Raw genomic sequence first — 6000 nt, 5'->3', positions numbered from 1 at the left:
TCTATCACTTTTGCCACTTCTTAGAAGCTACGCCTTTCGTCATTTGCACGGACCATATGCCTCTGGTGCATGCCTTCAACTGACAGCCCGACGCCTGGTCTGCTTGTCAATGCCAACATCTCTCTGCTGTGGCTGGATAAAATTTACACCCTTCAACTTGTCCCTGGGAAAATGAATTGCGTTGCTGATGCCCTGTCAAGAAACATATTTGCCGCCATTCATTGGGAAGACATCACTCTCGATGATTCCAACACCACCTTTCTCTGTGATGTCAGTACTAATAGACCCCGACTGTGGATATCTGGTCTCATGTGCCGACATATGCTTGATTTCATTAATGGCCTTTCACATCCATCGTGCCGATCTACTGCACAGCTCCTGAAGATGAAGCTCATTTAGGACGCCATTAATTTAGGATACCAAGATTGGCTCTGTGCCTGTACTTGCCAAACTCTGAAAGTACATTGACACACAAATTCAATAGTAGGCACCTTTCCTCAACCTCAGTGTCGTTTTGCCCACATTCGCGTCGATGTAATAGGTCCTCTGCCCATATAACAAGGACAATGTTACCTATTTACTGTCATTGACCGTTTCATTCATTGTACGGAAGCCATTCCCATGGAAACTGCAACATCCGCATCATATACATTTGCCTCATAATCAAGGTGGATAGCCAGATTCGGTATCCCTGAGCAAATATTTCTGAAAGGGGTACTAATTTCCCCTCTCAATTGTGGACATCAATAGCGAATCTCATGGGCATCCCCTGCATCTGATTACTGCCTACAAACCTGCTGCCAACAGAATGGTTGAACATTTTCATCGCATGCTCAAAGCAGCTGCAGTGACTCCAAATGGTCTACTCAGCTTCTACGTGTCCTCCTGGGACTAAGAACCCCTCCAAATTATGCCCTGAATATCTTGGCATCTAAAATGATATATGGGGACCCGTTGGTCATCCCTGCCAAATATTTTCAGTCTGCAACTCCCTCCGATAATTTCCTGCAGCTATGTTACATTATGGAAAAATTTACCCCTGGTCACCAGACTTACAAGCACCCAGTGAAGCAACACTTACTGACAGATTTGTACTCAGCAACGCACGCTCTCCTGCGCAGTGACACTGGTAAGCCACTGTTAACACCCCTTTCCACGTTCCTTTTCCTCGTGGTCCGCCCCATACCGAAGGCTTTCTCAATTAACATTCTTGGCAAAGAAGACAGGGTCTCCATTGATTGCCTAAAACCTGCATATCTTCTGCCAGATGACCGGCCGGCAGTGTGCCCTATTTTTCATGTATGTCATTTTCGGGAGGGAGCCATGTACCACATGTTTCATACACGTTCGTAGATTGTAAAGATATTGTTTTTTTTTTGTCTTATCACTCACTTTTCCCTGCACCAATAATAGACCAGCCTGTGTAAGCTTGCTAGCTCATGTTGCGGTTTGTTTGTATTTCGGTTTGTTTACCACTGAACACAGAAATCCTTGCAAATAACTAAATTATGAAATATATCACATAAATCTAAAAAACTTGAATATATCAAGCCATAGCATTATTGATTGGTATATTCTATTTTACCCGTGCTGTAAAATTCCAACCCTTCACAACTAAGCCAAAACAGTTTTTAAATCCCATGTCAAATGTTATTTAACACATTTGCTTCATTTTCGGTTATCGATTTTTTTATTGTCTATATACCTTTCTTGAATTTATTAGATATTGTTTTATGTAGCATAATTTATTTCCAATATTTTAAGTTTGAAAGTTAAGAATAATAAGCGTGGTTAGTTTACAAAGATATACATCTCATTTTACTTCTTTTCTTTAAGAAACCTAGATTCCACTAAAACATGTTTATTTCCTGATAATTATATCTCTCTCTTCACCTCTACTATAATCTAATTATTTTGAAGTGAAGAAATCATGCCTTTTAACTGGCAATTTTTATCTATTTTTACACCAGTCTTCTCCCTTCTTCATTTGAATTCTGTGTTTCATTTATCACTCCATGTCTCCTCCACAAATTATATATCTGGTAACCATTATTCTTCTTTGGCCTTTGATAATTTTTGTTAAAGCTTCTTTAATGAGTATTTTCTGCTTAATGATTACATACTGCCACCATATTTCAACCTATCATTATGTTTAATTAATTAATTATATGTGCAACACATTTCCTTTTACAATATTTCCTTAGTTATTTTCTAACATCCTATGACTATTATCAAAAACTATCATTAGCATCGGTATTTCCTGCTCTCTGTTACATTTCTCTTGGTAACTGATTAACTCACAGTGTCGAATATATATTTTTTTGGAAAATAACACACTTTACTCGAACTAATTGCAAGATAAAAGGAAATTGACATATTAAGGAAAGGAAAGTTGGATAATAAAGGAAAATAACAAGGAGACAGTTGAAAATGAATGTAGAGGGAGAATGAAAACTAATAAAGAGAAAAACAGCAAGGGGTTGAATAGTTGAGGCTGTCTTACTTGACCACAAACGTGCAAGAAAATGTCTTTGAGAGAATATATTTACGAAATATACCCTGAGATAGAAGTTTCATCCATAATCATAAAAATAATAATTTTGATATGAATTTTCAAATGTTATAAAAGACAATTATACATTTATTTTTACAGAGTAATAGGAGATAGAAGACATAACTGATGAAAACTAGGACTTCTATAATACTTGCTCCTTAAGAACTTACAGTTTCTTATTAAAAAAGGAGTACGTAACATAAATTTATATGCAGTAGAATCATATGCTTTATTCCTGTTTTAAGATATTTTATTAACCAGCCACTATATATATATATATATATATATATATATATATATATATATATATATATATATATTGTATATATATAAATATAAATATATATATATATATATATATATATATACATATATATATATATATATATATATATATATATATATATATATATATACTGTATATATATATGTATACTATAGATGTTAAATTGTTTATTTTCTTTTCCTTTCAATATATTCTATCAATCAACCAAACTATACATCCAATTGTTAAATTTGATGTAGAAAAAATACGATGAAGTAGAACATAATTTAATTGTTTATGCTTTATTACTGCCAATATTTACTTCTCCTTTTTGATACCCCTCTTCTCTCTTCTTTTTCGTCAATAATAAAAATAGATAATGGATAAAAGAAACCAGATGAAAACAAAAGCTAAATAGAATAAACTATAGCTACACAAAAGTAAAACAATAAAAAAATATTAAAGCGAGAGCATATCTGGAAGCAAAAGTAATCATGAAAGCAGAAAAATCATTTGTAGAAAACCTCCTTTATGATCCCTCTCGATAATCCTTCAAAGTGAAACCTGACGGAAAATTCAGTCCGACCTCCTCATTAGATCGAAGTATCAAAGAGAAAGCAAATCCTGTTAAGGCACTTTGCACGAGACCCTATGCGAAATTTCCACCCTAAATGAAATTGATGTCAAAGTTAAAGTTTTATGAACGTTTGAAAATAGAGAGAGTTTGTTTTCAGCATATTTTTTTAGGTAGACCTGAAGGCCACTGTCATGGGTGGATACAATACTTTTAAAGGGATATGTTGTTAAGACATAAATATTTATTCCCAAAGTGTGAGTAGCGAGACGAGATTCGACTACCATATTGTTTGGTCAAATCTGTTATTACTTCACTGTTGTCAGCATTTTGGAAATAAACCGAGCCTCGACAAAGAGTGCCTGCAGTGATAAGGAAACTGTCTTATTAAGACCAAGATATCATTGGCTTAATCAGTGGAGTCAGTATATTTTGAGAAACTGAGCCTGTGGGATATCCTTCTTTATGATATGTCCTAATGGGTGGACACAGGCTGTGCTTTTTGTTTCGACTTAACACGAGGTCCAGAATGCATCAGAAATTTGTTCTAGAAGCTTCCATGGCATGATTGAAGTGGGCATTTTTGAGGAGACCAATCAAGATGCAGAATTGTCAAAAAACGCCTTAGATGGAAATGATGACTGCCCACTACGATTAGCTCCCCCCATACATGGGTATATAAACTTCAAGATGATATTGTCCAAGAGAGATAGGACAGGACATAGGACAAAAGAGGAACTATGTCCGAAGCAGATGAGAACCAAGTCCTGACGAGAAAAGAAGCAAAGAAGATCAAAAGTTTGATAGAGCCACTTTTCAAATTTCTATTCAGACGACAAACGCCTATCTACAAAATTCTGTTATTGCTGAGAATAAGAGACAAATTGAAGCAGACAGCTCTCCCTGCTTATGACGAGAAGTAGCTAACACTCCCTGCAGCTTGGCCTTAGTTTAACACTATCATCGAATACTTGGAGAAGATCTTCTGGGGTCCCATCTGTGACGTCTTCGAATCCCAAATCATCGTGCTAGTTTCATCTGAACTTCAGCCACCCTTCTACAACGTTCTCAAGCCTGAAGCCTCCGTACCAGTATCCAAACATTTGTTATGACGTGATGACGAGTCACGCATTACGGCCTTTAATATTAGATAACTTATTGTGTTGAAGTTATTGGGTCGTTTGACTGGCCAGACAGTACTAAAATGGATCTATCTCTATGATTAAGGCTCATTTTGTCTTTGATTATACATACACCGAATAGTCTGGCCGATTTCTTCCACATTCACCTCTGTCCACATACACCTGACAGCACTGAGATTACCCAAAAAATCTTCTTTGCTCAAGAGGTTAACTACTGCACTGTAATAGTTCAGTGGCTACTTTACTTATGGTAATGGTAGAGGAAACTCTTCATCTGTGGTAAGCAACTCTTCTAGGAAATGGACACTTCCGAATCAAACCATTGTTTTCTAATCTTGGGTAGTTCCATAGCCAATGTACCATAGTCTTTCCCTCTCTTGGATTAAAGTTCTCATGCTTGAGAGTTTTTATAGTTTATATATTATGGATATAACTTGATGTTTTTATTGTTCTTAAGATATTCAATTTTCATGTTTATTACTTCTCTTGTGATCTATTTATTTCCTTGCTTCCTTTCGTCACTGGGCTATTTTTCTTTCTGGGGCCCTTGGGCTTATACCAACTAGCTTTTACACCGACGGGTATAGCTTAGCCTTTAATAATAATAATAATAATAATAATAATAATAATAATAATAATAAAGGAATGGGCTCAAGATATGATACAGTAGCAGTTTCGGTTAAGAAATAAAGTAGATTTTCTTCAGCAACTTTTCTTCTTTGTTGTTACTTAATGGAAATCCTAGTATTCCCCGGTTGGATTGATTAGCTTACCAGGGAGCTTATATTATTCTCTTCGCCACTCCTACACTTTGGGATTTGTTTTTAATTTTTCAACATTTCTTTCCTTCAAAAAAAAAAATATATATATATATATAATTCATAAGGACATACCATTAAGGGGCAAACAAAAATGTATCATTTGTTACATAAAATGAACCTTTATTGGTAATATTTGATCAAAAAGCAAGTTTACCTACGTTGGTTGCTGCAAGACTACTAGTACGGGCTGTCCAACGACAAGAACCCGTGTCATGCTATATGCATGGCAATTTGCATGAATGAATGATGAATGAATGATGCAAGACTACAACATTGGGGAATTATGTTAGCCGCATATCATTAGGATATAGAATATGATTCTACAATATTGATGGGTAATGCAGATGCTTTATCTAGATTCCCAGTTGACAGAGTACCAGAGGAGTAAGAAAGATAGTATATTTCTAGATCCAGTCCCCATTAAAGCAAAGGATATTGAATACAATACCAAGGGGCACCCAGTACTTAGTAAGGTTTTAGAAAGTTTATAATAAGTGGGGACTTATGTGGAAAGGAAGAAAATTGTAAATAATATATTAGGTATGAATTAAAGGTAACACAAGGTTTTATCTAAAATGATTAAGATTAGTTATTCCTAGTTCACTGGGGAATAAAATTTGTCTGAAATACATACTGATCACCAA

This window comes from Palaemon carinicauda, chromosome 9 (assembly GCF_036898095.1).
Source record: "Palaemon carinicauda isolate YSFRI2023 chromosome 9, ASM3689809v2, whole genome shotgun sequence".
Classification (NCBI taxonomy): Eukaryota; Metazoa; Arthropoda; class Malacostraca; order Decapoda; family Palaemonidae; genus Palaemon; species Palaemon carinicauda.
Note: the sequence above shows the minus strand (reverse complement) of the source record.